Consider the following 21,359-nt stretch of genomic DNA (forward strand, 5'->3'; position numbering starts at 1 on the left):
TATTCAGTCATTAGAGAGCATTCATTCACCCACCACCATCCTCTCTCTCTCTCTCTCTCTCTCTCCCTCCCTCCCTCTCTCTCTCTCTCTCTTTACGTGTCCGACTCTGGGCAAAGGCTTCTCTCGGGGGCAGCGACCTATCCCAAGGCCCAGTAGTCCTCCTACACCTCCACATGTCACCACTTCGGCGCTAACACCCACCGTCCATATTGAATACATGCTAGGGCTGTCTCATACAGGACTGGTGTATTGGTATTAGCGGGGGTATTTTTACATATCACCACTTGGGCGCTAACACCCACCGTCCATATTGAATACATGCTAGGGCTGTCTCATACAGGACTGGTGTATTGGTATTAGCGGGGGTATTTTTACGACATGTCGGCGGGTCTTCTGGTAGATCAGAAAAGTCTGCTTTATGAAATTCAAATCCTTAAACTGTTCCCTGCCCCAGCCGGGATTCGAACCTGGGCCCATTAGGACTGCAGGCCACCCCTCTACCGATTCAGCCACCGCCTCCCTCATACAATGATTTTCAGGTGGTAACTAAACTCAGTAATTCAGGTAATGCTTTACTAGGAGAAGAATTACTAATAGAGACGTACAGTTCATTCATTTATTGCCAGACGCCACGTATCCCAAACGGGGTGGCCAAGGGCTCAGCGTAAATTGTTTTACAGGGAGGGGCACTAATCCTCCACCAACCCCACTTGACACGTAGGGATGCCAACAGCATCTGGTGTTCCCAGGCGGTCACCCATCCAAGTACTAACCAGACCCAACGTTGCTTAACTTCGCTGATCGGACGGGAAGCGGTGTACTCAACGTGGCACTAATGTAGCTAACAGTACTTAACGGAGTCTTGGTTCGAGCCTATATATATAATGGGTTTGTTGGCTTCAGTTTAGGGGGTTGGGTTTAGTGTTCGAACAGACAAGTGGTGTTTCAGGCGGGGGTTTGAGTGGGTTACTTTCGGTCTTGCCTGAGGGGTTTTTGGCATTTGTTTTTGGGCTTTTATACGGGTTGGAGCGTTGTTGTTACGTTCATTTAGTTATATAACATCAATAAAGTCCTGGTTTTCTCCTTTTATCGTGTCTGCTGACTATTTAGGACAGTTGTAGTACCTGATGGTGGCCTCAGGTGGACCGACAATTCGTATTATGTTAAGAGGATTATTTACCACATTCATTTATTGCTGTTTTTAGCGTCACACAGAGGTCATGTGACGCCTTGGATCAGCAACTTTACTGAGCATCTGTGTGTGTGCGTGTGTCTATTTAAGAATATAGAATAACACAATAACCGCAACACTTACACGGTTTGCAACTCTAGTGAATGGCAAGAGAACAGAGTAAGAATTAAAATGAAGCTACCATGCCAGTGCTCGTGCCAGATGGCTCCGACGCTGCTTAGTTTTCATCGGCGTGTGTGCAGTCATAAGGCAAACTTTTTCACATTTCACTGCGAAGGATGGGTTTAGGAAGCTTAAAATTGCATTGCCAGCAGCGCCACACGTTTTTCTTCAATTTGTGATAGGAAGCGTTATGAGGAACACACTGAGGTGGTTTGGCCATGTGGAGAGGATGGAGGGTGAAAGACTGACGAAGAGAGTGTATGTGAGTGAGGTGGAGGGGGGAAGAGGGAGGGGGAGGCCGAGGATGAGATGGAGGGATGCGGTGGAGAGGTATATGAGAGAGGGGGGTGTGAGTTGGGAGCAGGGCAGTGAAATGGCGGGGGACACGGCGACTTGGAGGCGATTTGTTTGTGGCCACCCCAAACGGGATTGAGGCGTCTGGCAATAGATAGATAGATAGATTATATTTTTTTTTACAACGATTGGAGTAGAATATGACCTGTAGGGAACACAGACAGACAGACAGACAGGCAAACATACGGAACTGACCAACATGCTTGCCGAATCTTTCCATCCCGGCCAACAATGAACGAGAAAGAAATTGGGGGGAGATGAGGGTATGGGGGAGGGAGAGGAAGCGAGACAGACGCGCCTGGCAGTAGTGTTGAACTCGCTCGACTCATTCTTGCTCAGCTTCGTCTTAGGAGTGAAAGCGTGAACATGTCTTTTTCAGCTTGACATGTAACCTGACAGACAGTTATCTCTTTAACAGCAAGAAATGTGGATAGATGTTAATACGTGACAGCCGCAGCAGCCACAGCAGCAGTGCAAGTGTAGGAAATCAAGCAGCTGTGAAGACCACGAAAACAGACCCACCTAAATATCGCCAATGCAAGGAAGATTTTGTACTATGGATGTACTTCTGTGAATTCTGATCCTGCTTTGTGCTTTTGTGGGCGGAGGCTGGCAAACAGGAGCATGACACCCGCCCACCTCTAACCTCACCTTAGCACGAAACATCAGTGTCACGTTGGCAATCCGGCCGAGTTTTTAAAAGAAAATTTTCCTATTTTAAGTGTTCCCAGACAACAATTAAGCAAGTCTCCAAAACATCATCAAAGCCGTGGCAGCATCGTTAGCTGTCACGATGCTTCCCTACACCAACATGTGGATCAATTTACACACACTGGTGGGAGTGATGACCCGCCACTCCCTGGCCTCATACTGACTAAGGAGGAACTGGAAATTGATGCTATACATTATGGATCACCGACAGGGTCCAGTGACCACTCAGTTATAGTGTTGAATTATAAGACTGAAGGGAGTCTTAATGTGCAATATAATGCAGGGACCAAATATACTATAATTATCTGTTTTAGAGGAAATTAGGAGGAAATGAATAAGATTTTTCAATATACGGACTGGGAGTCAGCTTTCATGATAAAAACGACTGAGGAGATGTGAGAATTCTTCCTATCTAGGTGTACAATGAAGTAATTTCCCGCTGCGTCCCCAGACAAAACGTCTTTGGAAACAGAGCTCAACCCAAGCCAACGTGGCTGACCAGACACGTGTTGAGCAAAGGTGAGGAAAAAGACAATGCTTGGGAAGACCACAGGAAAGGGAAAACTAGACGTAGGTACCACATCCACTGGAGGAAAAGGAATATTTGCACTGAGGCCGTGAGAGTCGCAAAATACAAATTTGGGCAAAGGTTGGCAGTAGAAACTAAGGACAATTCCAGAGCTTTCTATGTGTACTGGCAAAGCAGACCCACCATCAAAGAGGAGCCCACCCAGCTGGAAATGGCTGATGGTGCCCTGAGTCAAACCAACGCTGAAGGCAGCAGCTTCTGAACGCTGAACTTCAGCGGGTGATCGCTCAAGAAACCGACGACCCAGTGAATGATGAAAACAACCCATATCAAGGCAGGCACTAGACAACCACAGCTTTATAGTCCAGGAAGTGAAATAACTGATGAATGGACTGCAATGATCATCTGCTTATGGATCCAATGGAGTCCACCTAGAGGTTCTGGGGGAATGCAGCCACAGTCTGCCGCCACCACTATGGAGTTTTTCCCAAGAGTCATTAATAACAGCGTCAGTGCCACAAGACTGGAGGGCAGACAACATCACCCCATCTTCGAAAGTAGGAAAAGATCCAGCCCACTAAACTACCGTCCTGTCAGCCTAGCCTCTGTTCTTTGTAAACTCATGGAAACATCGATAAGGAGAATAGTAGTGCAGCAGCTAGACAACCACAATCTTCTGAGCAAGGACCAGCATGGATTTAGGACTAATAAATCGTGTCTGACCCAACTTCTGGAATTCCTAGAGGAACTGGAGATGCTGTGGATCAGGGAGACAGCGTGGACGTCAGCTACTTCGACTGCAAGAAAGCCTTTGACACTGTCCCCCACAAGCGATTATTGGAGAGGGTCAGAATGGTGGAAATAACCGGAAAGATTGAGAAATGGACTGAATATTTTCTAACAGGAAGGAAACAACGAGTCAGTGTTAATGGTGCCCCTTCTGACTGGAGACTGGTGTGGAGTGGAGTTCCCCAAGGAAGCGTTCTGGGTCCGGTGTTGTTCCTGATCTCCATAAATGATCTCTGGCAACACAACCTGAAGAGGAAAACTATTTGCCGATGATGCTAAACTCTACAGAAATATTAAATCCCTTGAAGACATTGATACACTCCAGAAAGACCCAAACAGACTACAGGAATGGCGTCATGGGTGGCTACTGGAATTCAACGAGAGCAAATGTAAAGTTATGCACATCGGCAGACACAACCCTGGCTTTGAATATTCAGTAGGGCACACCGACCTATCCACCACCGAACAGTAGAAGGCCCCTGGTGTAATAATCACATCCAGTCTAAAACCAACTGTACACGTCACTAAAACTGCTGCAAAGGCCAACTCACTGCTGAACATGACAAGAAGTACAATAAGTTACATGGACCCAGACATGTTCTTGGCGGTGTATAGGGGTTTAGTGAGGCCAGTGATCGAGTGCAGTACAAGTATGATCTACACTGACCGAAGGAGACATTGACAAGGTAGAGAAGATCCAGGGGCGGGCTACGAAGATGGTACCAGAGCTCAGAGACTTGCCATATGAGACAGGAATTCTCAGGCTGGGACTCATAACCTTGGAAGAAAGAATGACAAGAGAAAATCTGATTTTTTTTTTTTATGCAAGGAAGAAGGAACCAAAGGCCAGGAGCCCGCAAACTATTCCTTCCATGAAAAAAAATACAAAAGAGAGCCAAATTCTAGATCCGTTCATTTCGAGATGCCTGGACACACTGCGTTGAAAGACTGGAGATCATAGGAAGTAGGAAATACAGACAGAGGGAGACAGTTCCAGAGTTGACCAGTTGATTGAAGTTGATAAGACCCTGAAAGGTTTTGACAGCACTAACCCGGACCAGTTCTTCCGCCTAGCACCGGGTAGACCACAGACGGACACGAGAGGCCACGGTCTCAAAGCAGCCAGACCATGCACAACAATTTTTTAGATGCAAGAACTGTTACCAAATGGAATAGCCTACCTGAACATGTAGTGAGCAGCCCAGTTAATGCATGCAAGAATAGGTATGACCACTACATGAAAGAATCCCTCAGAAGAGCCAATCCCTGAGTCCTAGCTCCCCTGCCTCTTGATCAACACTAAGGTATGCAACCCTTTGTGACAGCTTGCAAGATACGCTTACACACACAGACGGATAGATAGATAGATAGATTGATTGATGGATAGAAATTCTCTCTCTCTCTCCGTTTTTCATAGTTTACCCATAATTTCCATTTTCTTTGTATTAGTGGAGAATCATAGAAAACCTTTACTTTTTAGGGGTAACTTTTACAGACTGAAAAATAGAACCACTATTGCTGACGCTTCTTTGCATAATAATTAGGCAATAAGTTTATCCATCCATCCAACCATCCATCCCTCCATCTATCCAACTATCTATCCATCCATCCAACCAACCATCCATCCATCCAACCATCCAACCATCCATCTATCCAGCTATCCAACTATCTATCCATCCATCCAACCAACTATCTATCCATCCATCTAACCAACCATCCATCCATCCATCCATCCATCCATCCATCCATCCATCCATCAATTTTTGTCCTATGAGTTTCCTAAGGTTATTAAGTGATGATGAAGGACTAAGTTGCTTGTTGTCGAATGTTAAGGGAGATAGTGAAGATCTTGAGAGGTGGAAAGATGTAGGAAATTATTTTTTGATATATTAAAAGCAACAAGGATTCTTTTACCCTCGTCAAAAATAAAATAATAATAGTAACGGTAGTAGTAGTATTGGTAGTATTAGTAGTGATGATAGTAGTAGTAGTAGTAGTAGTAGTAGTGGTAGTAGTAGTAGTGGTAGTAGTAGTAGTGGTAGTAGTAGTAGTGGTAGTAGTAGTAGTAGTAGTGGTAGTAGTAGTAATAGCAGTAGTAGTAGTGGTGGCGGTAGTTGTAGTGATAGTAGTTCCCAACCATCTACTATTACTAGTATTATTTTATTTTTTATTTATTGATATTACAGTATAAATAAAGACATTAAATTATTGGAGTCGCTGGTCTATGCAACTCTCGACCACTGTAGCTTCGTAATCCATACCCGCCAGAGAGACAGGCCTGAGGGCTGATGATCTTGTGCCCCTGAGACATAGCAGAGCAGACCTCACGAGGGAGAATGACAGTCGACATCTCATCCAGGCCATAACAGAACTCTGCGGTTGACTACTACTACTACTGCTACTACTACTGAGGGAGTGACAGTGTACATCTCATCCAGGCCATCACACAACTCTGCGGTTGACGTTTCTTCTCGTAAAGAACCTCTGCCAGTCTGGAGTAGAATCTCACTGCCTCTGGACCCATCCCACCTGATGTTGTCAACACAAGGGCAGTGAATCGACCGTGCTCCACATGTTGGATCCTTTACTTATAGTTTCTGTTTTTTTCTTGTTCATTCATCTTGTGTGCAGCTTCGAGAAACAGTTCACGATGACATGCTGCCATGGGATCGAATATCCTGATGTCGAAGAACGCCCTCTGCCCACGTGTCCAGAAACCTCGAGCACTGACATCCACTCATGCATCATTTGATGTGTTTGCTGTTCTGTGGGTGAAGTGCTCGCCATCCAGGGGTAGCAGAGCTGGCTCAGTCGTGACATCATGGCATATTTCCTGCAGCATTTTGGCAGTGAGGTCGCGTACTTCATCGTGTCGGATGCAAACAAAGCCTCCCTTCTTGCATACCATTGCATGGTTTGCATCAAAGGCAGTGCCACAGGCACAGTGTTGAGGTAGGTTCTCTATTGGCCACCCATATCTCAAGGCTATGGCGTCAATAAATTCTTGTTTGTTGAAGTGGAAGCCTTTTGCCTTGAGAGGCAGGGTTGTGAGCCAGTTCGATGCCCCAACCTCCTGTGCAATTTCAACTCTTCTGCACTGGTCTGGTGTTAGATGTTCGATTATGTGCTGCAGCTGGTGCTGTGGTCTGGTGTTAGATGTTCGATTATGTGCTGCAGTTGGTCTTTTGTCTTGCTTCACGCTCCTTGCTTATCTGTGTCTTTATGTCTTTCTGCCTTTCGTGGTCGATTTCACTCGTCTCAACCTGGGCGCAGATCTTCTGTGACAAGGATTCGGTGAGCCTGAGTGAATTTCTGTGTTCATAGCTTGCCACGGCTACTGGATTTATAATGCCAAGGCCTCCCATCCTGGGTGGTAGTGCTAGAAGGTCCCTCTCTTCTGGTGTGGGGATGTGGCCATTGGTTAGAGATGGCAGGAATGAATCCCTGATTGCATCCTCCAGTGGTTGTAGCAGCAACTCGATGTCTGGTATGGTCCTCATCACGAAGGTCCACTTGTGCTTTACACCATAGGTAAATGCACTGTATGCTGCATGGGGTTCTGTTTTTACTTGGCTGGATAGTGTATGAATTTCTTCTACCCATGTCTTTACCTTATCACATATATTGGTCTTCGAGTTCTTTAGTAATACGAAGCGTTAGGAGAAACACACTGAGGTGGTTTGGCCATGTGGAGAGGATGGAGAGTTAGAGACTGACGAGGAGAGTGTATGTGAGGTGGAGGAGGGGAGAGGGAGGGGGAGGCCAAGGATGAGATGGAGGGATGGAGTGGAGAGGTATATGAGAGAGGGGTGTGTGAGCTGGGAGCATGGCAGTGAAATGGCGGGGGACAGGGCGACATGGAGGCGATTTGTTTGTGGTCACCCCTTACGGGATTAGGGCTTCTGGCTATGGATAGATGGATAGATAGATAGAAATGTTACAAGGTGCCACCATATCCTCACATCATCCACTACTACTACTACTACTACTATTACTACTACCACTACACAAAGGTTTATGAACGAGTAGGATTTATGATGATGATGATGGTGATGATGATGATGATGATGATGATGATGATGGTGAAGATGATGGTGATGATGGTGATGATGATGGTGATGATGAAGGTGATGGTGATGGTGATGATGGTGATGGTGATGATGATGATGATGATGATGGTGATGGTGATGGTGATGATGATGATGATGATGATGGTGATGGTGATGGTGATGGTGATGATGATGATGATGATGATGATAGTATTGATGATGATGGCGATGATGATGATGATGATAATGATGGTGATGATGATGATGATGATGATGGCGATGATGACGATGGTGATGATGATGGTGGTGGTGATGATGGTGATGATGATGGTGATGATGATGATGATGATGGTGATGGTGATGGTGATGATGATGATGATGATGATGGTGATGATGATGATGATGGTGATGATGATGATGGTGATGATTGTGATGATGATGATGATGATGATGATGATGATGATGATGATGATGATGATGATGATGATGAATTATTTGCCCAGTACTATCAGATAACAGTATCTTATCTCACGTGATGTAGTTTCATAAGCGACTCATTCCACTGTAACTACGTGTTGTTGTTGTTGTTGTTGTTGTTGTTGTTGGTAGTAGTAGTAGTAGTAGTAGTAGTAGTAGTGATGGTAGTATTGACACGTTATAACACAATACTCTATGTAGCTATGGTATGTAACTTTATAGCCATAGGTAGCCATATGTATAACATGTAGTAATGGCTGAAGTTGTCCAGGGTATACACACACATACACACACACACACACACTCACACATACATACACATACACACACACACACACACACACACATACTGTACATACACACACACACACATAACCACACACACGCACACACTTTTTTTTTTACGTGTTCGACTCTGGGCAAAGGCTTCAGTGCCTATTCCCAAGTCCCAGTAGTCCTCCTTGGGACCCAGTAGTCCTCCTACACCTCCACATGTCACCACTTCGGCGCTAACACCCACCATCCATATTGAATACATGCTAGGGCTGTCTCATACAGGACTGGTGTATTGGTATTAGCGGGGGTATTTTTACATGTCACCACTTGGGCGCTAACACCCACCGTCCATACTGAATACATGCTAGGGCTATCTGATACAGGACTGGTGTATTGGTATTAGCGGGGGTATTTTTACATGTCACCACTTGGGCGCTAACACCCACCATCCATATTGAATACATGCTAGGGCTGTCTCATACAGGACTGGTGTATTGGTATTAGCGGGGGTATTTTTACATGTCACCACTTGGGCGCTAACACCCACCATCCATATTGAATACATGCTAGGGCTGTCTCATACAGGACTGGTGTATTGGTATTAGCGGGGGTATTTTTACATGTCGGCGGGTCATCTGGTAGATCAGTAAAGCCTGTGTTTTGTGAAATTCAGATCCTTAAACTGTTCCCTGCCCCAGCCGGGATTCGAACCTGGGTCCATCAGGGCTGCAGGCCACCTCTTTACCGATTCAGCCACACACGTACACATACACACGTTCGCCGGAAGCCAGAGGGAGCACCGGAGACGCGAAGGAGAGAGTTTCCCGGAGAACTATAAGCAGTAAGAGATTGAGAGGAGAGTAGGAGGCCAGGAGGGTATAAGAGACTGACAAGGAGAGAGCGATACAAGCAGGAGAGTGAGAGGAAAGTAGGAGGACAGGACTTAACACAAACTGCTGCTAACTATCCACATCTCCTACACATCTCCTACACATCTACACATCTCCTACACATCTCCTACACATCTACACATCTCCTTCACATCTCCTACACATCTCCTACACATCTACACATCTCCTACACATCTACACATCTCCTACACATCTACACATCTCCTACACATCTACACATCTCCTACACATCTCCTACACATCTACACATCTCCTACACATCTACACATCTCCTACACATCTACACAGCTCATACACATCTACACATCTCCTACACATCTACACATCTCCTACACACCTACACATCTCCTACACATCTACACATCTCCTACACACCTACACATCTCCTACACATCTACACATCTCCTACACATCTACACATCTCCTACACATCTACACATCTCCTACACATCTACACATCTCCTACACATCTCCTACACACCTACACATCTCCTACACATCTACACATCTCCTACACATCTACACATCTCCTACACATCTACACATCTCCTACACATCTACACATCTCCTACACACCTACACATCTCCTACACATCTACACATCTCCTACACATCTACACATCTACACATCTCCTACACATCTACACATCTCCTACACATCTACACATCTACACATCTCCTACACATCTACAAATCTACACATCTCCTACACATCTACACATCTACACATCTCCTACACATCTACACATCTCCTACACACCTACACATCTACACATCTACACATCTCCTACACATCTACACATCTCCTACACATCTACACATCTACACATCTCCTACACATCTACACATCTCCTACACATCTACACATCTCCTACACATCTACACATCTCCTACACATCTACACATCTCCTACACATCTCCTACACATCTACACATCTCCTACACATCTACACATCTCCTACACACCTACACATCTCCTACACATCTACACGTCTCCTACACATCTACACATCTCCTACACACCTACACATCTCCTACACATCTACACATCTCCTACACATCTACACATCTCCTACACATCTCCTACACATCTACACATCTCCTACACATCTACACATCTCCTACACACCTACACATCTCCTACACATCTACACGTCTCCTACACATCTACACATCTCCTACACATCTCCTACACACCTACACATCTCCTACACATCTACACATCTCCTACACATCTCCTACACATCTCCTACACATCTACACATCTCCTACACATCTCCTACACATCTACACATCTCCTACACATCTCCTACACATCTCCTACACATCTCCTACACATCTACACATCTCCTACACATCTACACATCTCCTACACATCTCCTACACATCTACACATCTCCTACACATCTACACATCTCCTACACATCTACACATCTCCTACACATCTCCTACACATCTACACATCTCCTACACATCTCCTACACACCTACACATCTCCTACACATCTCCTACACATCTCATCATTATTCCCTATCTCCTGTGCACCTCCCATAGTCGACACAATCAGATATCTTTCCCCATACAATTACACCCTCGGCTACCTCTATTGACAGTGGTGGTGGTGGTGGTGGTGGTGGTGTGTGGTGGTGGTTGTGGTGGTGGTAGTGGTGGTGGTGGCGGTCGTGGTGGTGATGGTGGTAATGGTGGTGGTGGTGGTAGTGATGGTGGTGGTAGTGATGGTGGTGGTGGTGATGGTGGTGGTGGTCAACTCCACTGACAGGCCGAGCAGACCCGTCAATCACAGGCAAGCAACTGCTTTCCGGCAGACAGCGCCTTACCACAGCGAAGCGCGGGGAAGAGTGTGTAGGTTTGGTTCCTGGATAGACTCCGCAATTGCATCTTTCCGCCCAGTCAACAGAGGCACCATAGTAAGCTACACATCACCCTGTTATTTGGTTATATGGTTACCACCCAGCGTTGTAAATGGTTTCTTGGCTTACAGGAAACCATTAGGCTTGTCACTCAGTGTAGAGTCACCTGAAGTGGAAAGAAGAGTAATAAAAAGTGATAGGAAAGATGGGAGAAATAGGAAGAGAGGAGGACAGGCACAGAAAAAGAATGATAAAGGTGAAGGAAGAAGTAGGCAGCACTACATCAAGTGAGTGGATGATGGTGAGAAATAGGAAGAGAGGAGGACAGACAGAAAAAGAATGATAAAGGCTAAGGAAGAAGTAGGCAGCACTACATCAAGTGAGTGGATGATGGTGAGAAATAGGAAGAGAGGAGGACAGACACAGAAAAAGAATGATAAAGGTGAAGGAAGAAGTAGGCAGCACTACATCAAGTGAGTGGATGATGGTGAGAAATAGGAAGAGAGGAGGACAGACACAGAATAAGAATGATAAAGGCTAAGGAAGAAGTAGGCAGCACTACATCAAGTGAGTGGATGATTCTCGCCACCATCTACCACTTATAGGAGAGAGAGAGAGAGAGAGAGAGAGAGAGAGAGAGAGAGAGAGAGAGAGAGAGAGAGAGAGAGAGAACAAAATTAGCCTAACCTTGCTACCCACCTTAGTTTCTTTGTTTACGAAATTCGAACGGAATTCACGCAACCTCTCTCTCTCTCTCTCTCTCTCTCTCTCTCTCTCTCTCTCTCTCTCTCTCTCTCTCTCTCTCTCTCTCTCTCTCTCTCTCATGCTTTGTTCATTTTTAACTATGCGTCTCTCTCTCTCTCTCTCTCTCTCTCTCTCTCTCTCTCTCTCTCTCTCTCTCTCTCTCTCTCTCTCTCTCTCTCTCTCTCTCTCTCAAATATGATGCTAGTCACGAAGAAGTGCTATGGTAATCCTCGTCTCTTCAACATTATTTGGCACGTATCCAAGTGGGCTAAATTCCCTAACACATTCCCTTAAGCGATTTATTTTGTTTATTTCACCTTGAGGGAGTTAACACGAGGTAAAGCTGCCATCTCTCCATCAGTACTAGTCACGAAGAAGTGCAATGCAGGGGATGAAGAGCCGTAGTATTGCGTGGTTAGGACATGTCAGAGAGAGAGAGAGAGAGAGAGTCTTGGCAACAGACGGCAAAGAGAAAGCGTATGAGAGAGAGAGAGAGAGAGAGAGAGAGAGAGAGAGGGAGAGAGAGAGAGAGAGAGAGAGTCTTGGCAACAGACGGCAAAGAGAAAGCGTGAGAGAGAGAGAGAGAGAGAGAGAGAGAGAGAGAGAGAGAGAGAGAGAGAGAGAGAGAGAGAGAGTCTTGGCAACAGACGGCAGAGAGAGAGAGAGAGAGAGAGAGAGTCTTGGCAACAGACGGCAGAGAGAGAGAGAGAGAGAGAGAGAGTCTTGGCAACAGACGGAAAACTGAAAGCGTATGAGAGAGAGAGAGAGAGAGAGAGAGAGAGAGAGAGAGAGAGAGAGAGAGAGAGAGAGAGAGAGAGCCCTTTCTCACTGCTCGGGTCACGTGATGGTGGCATAAGAGTGACGTCACAGTGAAGGCTACACGAGACAAAGTGCACATGTACTTAACCTAACCAGTCTCCTTGGTTACTAGTCAGTTTTTTTATCTAACGTCTATCTATCCATCTATCTATCTATTGCCAGACGCATTAATCCTGTAAGGGGTGGCCACAAACAAATCGCCTCCATGTCACTCCGTCCCCCGCCATTTCACTGCCCTGCTCCCAGCTCACACCCCCCTCTCTCATATACCTCTCCACCCCATCCCTCCATCTCATCCTTGGCCTCCCCCTCCCTCTACCCCCCTCCACCTCACTCACATACACTCTCCTCGTCAGTCTCTCATATACCTCTCCACTCCATCCCTCCATCTCATCCTTGGCCTCCCCCTCCCTCTCCCCCCTCCACCTCATTCACATACACTCTCCTCGTCAGTCTCTCATATACCTCTCCACTCCATCCCTTCATCTCATCCTTGGCCTCCCCCTCCCTCTCACCCCCTCCACTTCACTCACATACACTCTCCTCGTCAGTCTCTCACTCTCCATCCTCTCCACTCCATCCCTGCATCTCATCCTCGGTCTCACCCTCTCTCTCCCCTCTCCTAGTTAGTCTCTCATTCTCCATCCTCTCCACATGGCCACTGGGAATATTTCTGAGCCTTGAGGTAGCACTGAGTCTCCTTGGTTACTAGTCAAATAAATCATCCAATCTGACTACACTTGGTCATAACGAGAGAGAGAGAGAGAGAGAGAGAGAGAGAGAGAGACTTATGTAAGAATTCTTGTCAGTTAAGCACTTATGATATCAGTCTGGTGCATATATAACACTATTTCCACTCCCCCGGGGTGCCTTCTCGCGTTTAGGGGGGGCGGCTCCCTTAGTGCTATTAATCCTGCGTCATTTAGTCATTTCCTACGCCCCCTGTCACACCCACACCAGCAGACTGAGCCATAAACGCAAGGAAATTCAAACGCTTCTGAACACCCGTTTTCTTTGAGCCGTTAATCAGTTTTCTATATTCTTTCATTTTCTTTCAAACTCTACATTCTTTCCATAGTACTTTTTTCCCTTGCAATTCTTTCCATAGCACTTCTTCGTGACTAGCATCGCGTCTAGGGAAGGCAATTTTAGGCCAAGTTAGAGTGAAGAGAGGAAAAAATAGAAAGGACTTTCTGGATTAACTTTAAAATTGTTATTGCTGGAGAGAGAGAGAGAGAGAGAGAGAGAGAGAGAGAGAGAGAGAGAGAGAGAGAGAGAGAGATTAAATGGACTGAAATGATAACACTAATCAAACACTTTATCTGATTGCATTATTATTATTATTACTATTATTATTATTATTATTGGTTTTGTTATCATTATTGTTATACCACCACCGCCATCATCATCATCATCATCATCATCATCACCACCATCATCATCATCATCACTAAAATGCCGGGAATAGTCACCGAGGGCATCACAACACCTCCAGGAGAGCCTACGGAGGGGCAGACGGAGCGCGGCCCGACTCCAGGCGACAGGGACGTAAGTCCGCCCGGGCCGAGCGCCCCTATGACCTGGAACGCGCCCGCCGCCACCATAGCAGGAAGCAGAGACTACCTTGCAGGCAAGCTGACCCTCGACAGGATCGGGGTGGAGCTACTTCCTTAGCTCCAAGCAGCACCCCAGCGATGGCCAGCAGCCGTGCCCTTTGTGAGATGGCCAGTAGCCGCTCAGACCTTCAGGAGACAGTCGGTAGCCGCTCAGAAGGCCTTCAGGAGATGGCCAGAAGCCACTCCCCATTAAGAGCCACGGCCTGTAGCCAGCCTTAGGCGATGGCCTGTAGCTGCGCCCCCAAAAGGCCATGGCCCGTAGCTGGGCCACATGGCAGGAGATGGCTGGTAGCCACTCCCCCGTCAGGTGCTGCAATTCCCCCCTACAGGAACCAGCGACGGCCAGTAGCCATGCTGGGGAGAGAAGAGTATGTCCTCTCTCCTCCTGTAGTTGCCTCAGAGGACACAACACAGGCAACAGCTGGTAGCCACGCCCGTCAGCAGGAGACGGCCTGTAGCCACTCCTCATCGGCACATCGTCCTCCATACGGAGCCTTGGCGATGGCCGGTAACTGCGCCGACAGGCAAGTGACGGCTGGGAGCCACACTTTACCTGTGCCTCCGTCAGGGAGTCGGGCCCAGGCGATGGCCAGCAGCCGCTCCGACGACGAAGTGACGGCCGGTAGCTGCCCTCGTTCCGTTGCCCATGGGAACCCAGCGACGGCCGGTAGCAGCGCTGGGGAGGAGCGCCAAAGCCCCTTGCCCCCTGTGACTCCATTACGAGAGGGCGATCTGTCATCAGACCTGCCGACCGGCAGGGGTGCAGACGACCCTGCTGTTCACCGTGAACGAGGCAACCTTCAGGAGGAAGGTCCCAGCCCCGAGGACTACTGGCGAGGCCCTGTACTATCCCCAGGGCTCCTCTCAGTACAGGCGGCTCTGGAGGGGCCCTACCTGACAGACTCCAACAGAGGCCAACACCACAGCCAGCTCTTGACAGGAGACTGCAGCCGATAGGACCCCGAGGCAGCCCCCAGGACCCCCGGGCGGGATCTCTACCGACCCAGACGCAGGAGACACTCGTCCTCCACCAGGCGCCTAAGTGAGTGCTTCCAGAACCTCTTCGGCCCAAGTCCCGAGGGCCGCACTCCAGTTCCCAGTCCCGACAGTGAGGGGCCCTTTCGCCGAAAACAGCCCCGGACAAGAGAGGACGCCCCTACGAGTGGTCCCGTGGCCGCGGGATGCAGAGGCACCTGGCGAGGCTCAGCCTCCTTCAGGAATCGGGCTGTGAGCTTCCCCGCCGCCCTCTGCCCTCACCGCCGCCCTACCCAGATCCCGACAGTGAGTGCAACAGTGACCTATAGACAGGACAATGTGTTAATATGTAAAAGGGGAAATTAAGTAAAAGATCTGCCAGTGATATATTGACTTGAGGTAGACCACCAGTGAGAACAGTGAAGTGAGGAAAGGCCGAGTAGTGAATATGGTGACTCAGTGAATGTGCAAGATCTGCATCAAGGCCCAAGAAAAGTTCGTCAGTGTAGCAGGGCCTAACACAGGCCACGCACCCCAGTGTCAGTGTGAAGTTCCCCTAGTGTGACAGTGAATAAATCTCCCTGCCCACCATCACCAGTACTGTACAGTGTGCTGTTCACTTGGATCCAGAACTATTGTCCAAACTGCAGCGATACTGCACCCATGATGTCAGTACGTCCTGTAATTGTCTAGACTACTGTTTCGTGATATGTACCCGTTCCTAAGCATCGGTTTTGTCAATATACGTGTAAGGTTGTCGCCCTGAGGTTTTGTGCCCTGCCTCTCTCTTGATATTTAAGCTCCAGTCTAGAAAGGACCCAGCCGCATCCGAGGCGTTTCTAGTGCGGGAAGCAGCCTAAAAACACCTGGCATAACAATCATCATCATCACCACCACCATCATCATCATCACCACCATCATCATCATCACCACCACCACCATCATCATCATCATCATCATCACCATCATCACCACCATCATCAGCCTTTTACGTAATATGTAACCTTGGAAGCCTCATGACTGCTCTCTCTCTCTCTCTCTCTCTCTCTCTCTCTCTCTCTTAACGCATTCCTCAGTTTCTTTTGGCTAAATTTGTAAGACTCTCACTCTCTCTCTCTCTCTCTCTCAACTTGGTCATCAGTCGAGCTTAAAGCGAAGAGAGAGAAAGAGAGAGAGAGAGAGAGAGACTCATCATTATATATGGGGCCTTCACGTGGTGGCACTGATATAACTGGTCGGTGGAGCTGCCTGGTTATACACACTGATATAACACAGGAGAGGGTCGCCTTCACGTGGTGGCACTGATATAACTGATCGGTGGAGCTGCCTGGTTATACAAACGTCCCTCAACTCCCTCCCTATCCACAGAAAGGACGATGGTGGACTGCAGCAGGAGGCTAACTTCAGCCAGCAGTCCACTGGGTTCACCTTTACATCAACCTGGGGCTGCTGCTGCTGCTGCTACTACTACTACTACTACTACTACTATTACTACTACTACTACTACTACTACTACTACTACTACTACTACTACTACTACTACTACTACTACTACTACTACTACTACTACTACTAATAGTAGTGCTAGTATTACGACTGCTGCTGCTGCAACTACCACTACTACTACTACTACTACAACTACTACCACTACTACTACTACTACTACTACTACTACTACCACTACTACTACTACTACCACTACCACTACTACTACTACTACTACTACTACTACTACTACTACTACCACTACTACTACTACTACCACTACTACTACTACTACTACTACTATTACCACTACTACTACTACTACTACTACTACTACCACTACTACTACTACTACTACTACCACTACTACTACTACCACTACTACTACTACCACTACTACTACTACTACCACTACTACTACTACTACTACCACTACCACTATTACTACTACTACTACTACTACTACTACTGCTACTGCTACTACTACTACTACTACTACCACTATTACTACTACTACTACTACTACTACTACTACTGCTACTACTACTACTACCACTACTAATAGTAGTGCTAGTATTACGACTGCTGCTGCTGCAACTACCGCTACTACTACTACTACTTCTGCTGCTGCTGGTGCTACTACTACTACTACGACTGATGCTACTGCTACTACCGCTACTACTACTACTGCTACCTCAGCTACTACTACTACTACTACGTAACAAAGATCCCCTTTCAGCTCAGATGATGGCCAGGTGTAGTCAGACTGCAAGCTTGATTTGACTAGTAATCAAGGAGACTCAGCAACCCAAGCCTCAAGGGTGTTCATACCAGCATAATTTAGTTCATACGAGGATGGAGAGTGAGAGACTGACGAGGAGAGTATGTGAGAGAGGTGGAAGGGGGAGAGGGAGGGGAAGGCCAAGGATGAGATGGAGGGATGGAGTGGTGGTATATTAGAGAGGGGTGTGTGAGCTGGGAGCAGGGCAGTGAAATGGCGAGGTACAGGGCGACATGGAGGCGATTTGTTTGTGGCCACCACTTACGGGATTAAGGCGTCTGACAATAGATAGATAGATAGATTTCGAAAGATTAATTAAATGAAGTTAAGTACCTACCAGAGTATAGTACTGGCTATCATAAAACTTGCTTAGCCAAATCTCACTGCTGTACTATAGTCGCGGCGCACGACTCTGAGGTTGTCATTATCGTACACTGGCAACCTACCATTCAAAAGTGCGTCCGATTTCGTATCATATTATACACGAATCCTATTATTATGCACGAATATATCATACACGAATTTTATTATACACGAATATATTATACACGAATCACCTGCGTCTCATATTATACACGAAATCAGACGCACTTTTGAATGGTAGGTTGCCAGAGCACCATAATAACCTCAGAGTAGTGCGCCGCGACTTTATAAGCTGGCAGTAGGTTTGTTAGTTTTGCATTGCACGATATTTTCTGAGTTTGAAATAATATAATATAGACAGGATGGTTAAAACATGAATCATTACAGACAGCTATACCTGTGGAATACATTATCATCACTATGTAGACTGATTCATTTTAGTAGCTACTTACTAAAATAATTGACCTTTCCATGACACAACGTACCCTTTCGTCACATACCATATACGAGGACTGGTCAGCTCTAGCCTAATGACCAAGCCTATCACCAGCACCATAACACCAGTGGTTCTTACACAGTTAACTGCACTTGTCTGTATATTTCGTAAACGTTATCACATTATTGACTGAAATATTACATGTATGTGAAAATTATCGCATTATCGCATGTATGAAGAGAGACACCTGTACTCTACACAGGAAAAATCATCCAATGTATTACCGGAAATCAAACCTGGGACTCTCAGGTGAGCGCCAGGCAGCATACCACTACACCACGACCAGGTAAAAGTTCTCTCACATTGTCACAATCTTGTAAACAATGTCCCTCCGCCCCCACTGTGGGCCTCAAGAGGGTGAGTTAACCCCCTGGCACTCGAGCAAGTAGATGCTTTTAATCTATCCCGAGCACTTACGGCAACTCAGCATGAAGAGTCGTGGTGCAGTGGTATGCTGCCTGGCTCTCACCTGAGCGTTCTGGGTTCGATTCCCGACGTAGTGGTAATACATTGGCTTATCGCATGCATGACATCGCACGGTGTTAAATTATTGCATTTTGCGATAATTACAGCACGCCTGGCAACGCTGGGCCTTTATTGTGACGGCGAAAACCCGACAAATGGCCGATCGATCCCGTTGCGTACCTTTGCATCGCAGTTTGACATGCAGCGGTGCAGCGCCCTCCACACTGCTACGCAACGATGATACGATACGCGGATACGCAGCAAGAGGATAGCGATTTATTCTCTGTTTATTTGCTCTCTTGCATAGTTAGTCTTTTTAATGTGGTCATTTTGAATCTTTTACAGCAATAAATATTTCAAATAATCTCATATCAAATCAATAACACACAGTGGGATACTGAGGTAACAGAATAAACCACCAAGACAGAGGTGTTGTGAAGCCTCATAATTCTGTAAATACGGCTAAACGTTCAACCCACCTCCTTTTGTTGTATAAGTATTTTATATATACCTTTTTCATTCAATCACTTACCTATGCTTACTCGGCTCCTAAAAGTAGCCTACAAATTCGATTATGACGCTTGAGTGCAGCTTTGAGTTTTAGTTCAGCCCTTAAGCGTTGTACATTTTTCTGCCTCACATGCTACCGCTTAAGCAACATTTGTCTGTTGAAAAAGAAAAAAAAAAGTAACGTTGCAGTAATATTGGCATTGAGCCGAACATGACGTCATGGGACCACAGAGTTATACATATAGAGTCGCCACCCTGGTTTGAAAGTGACGCAACCGGAAGTGGCTCAGCGGCCATATTGGGATGCCCAGTCTCACGCTCAATTCAAAACAGGTAAGATGTTCTCGCTTCTCTGTGATCAGGAAATAAAATAGAATGTAAATATATTCAAGCACTGCATCAACTTCAAGAAGAGGAGGGCCTTCATTTAGGAAATAGACTCAGGGATATCCATCTTTCAAGGCACACTCAAAAGATGAAAGTAAAACTTGCTGCGCAAACACTGAGTTCTAGTGTAGCTGATGCATTAATCTTCTGTCGGGATTCATTACATCTCCCACAGTTTAAGGATTGTCAGGGTACAGTTAAATTTCTGCAAATGGCTGATAAACTTTTTGATGTACTGAACTCGAGAAACAAATTTGCTAGAGGAATGAAAGCAGCACTTCAACCTGAGACAGAAGTAGTTTCAATGTCATTCTTAGATCAAGCATTTGCTTATCTAATGACTATCACTAATTCTGATGACATCCTCATGTACAAAACTTCTAGAAAGACACCTTTCATTGGTTTTTTGGCTGCCATTAAGAGTGTTCAGGCACTTTATAAACAGTTTGTAGGTGTAAATAAGCCACTCCAGTACTTTCTAACTTATAAGCTGTCACAGGATCACTTAGAACTCTTTTTCTGTGCAATTCGAGCATCTGGTGGCTTTCGAAATAACCCTTCTGCGTTAAACCTCATGGCAGCATACAAGAGACTCCTTCTGAGGCATGAAATAAAAACGTCAAACGGGAATGTCTCTGCACAAGACCTCACTGAAGTGCTCACATCTGCAACATCTAGCAGTGTCATGAAGAAAGCTTTAGAGGATAAAACTGAAGATATTATGATGGCAAGAAGATATGATATCATTCCTCGTAGTCCTGCCCAAGAAGATCATGATTATGTAGACTGTCCAAACTTTACAGATGTGTCATATTATAAGGAAGCTGCAGTAGGTTGCATTGCCGGATATGCAGTTAAAATGGTAAAGAGAAATATTTCATGTCCAGACTGCTTGTCTGCACTTACAGCAACAGAAATTAAGAACAATGATAAAAGTTGTGCATTGATATTGGTTAAGGACAAAGGCGGCTTGATAAAGCCCTCTATGAGTGCTGTGTCTGTCTGCATATCCACAGAGAAAATATTTCAGAAAATGTTGAAAAGTCATGACAAAGAGCTACGTAACATTCCCAGAATTTCCTCTCTAGTTGCATATTCTGTATTGAAAGAGACTGGTAGCACTGCATTTAAAATACATAATTCCCATATGTTTGAATGTTCACCTGATAATAATCACATTTTTTCTCTTATTGAAGCAGTGGTGCTTGCATATTGCAAGATACGTTTGCATCATCTTGCAAAAGCAACCACTGCTAAAGTAAGAGGCTGTTATGTTAGGAAAACACTAAGTTAGTATTATTTAAGAACCAGTAAGTGAGGACACTCACCATCCACTCAATTAATGTTAGCTATTAATAAATTGGTATATGTTCGCTTCTAATCGTTGATTTTTGTGT

At 46.0% G+C, this 21,359-nt stretch overlaps 1 pseudogene; it reads right to left on the bottom strand.

Annotated features, from left to right (window-relative positions):
• Nucleotides 1-724: 724 nt before the first annotated feature.
• LOC145396422 (5S ribosomal RNA) lies at nucleotides 725-843 on the bottom strand (annotated as a pseudogene).
• Nucleotides 844-21,359: the final 20,516 nt, after the last annotated feature.

This window comes from Coenobita brevimanus, chromosome 37, assembly GCF_032717465.1.
Source record: "Coenobita brevimanus isolate Jiangsu-jjx chromosome 37, ASM3271746v2, whole genome shotgun sequence".
NCBI lineage: Eukaryota > Metazoa > Arthropoda > Malacostraca > Decapoda > Coenobitidae > Coenobita > Coenobita brevimanus.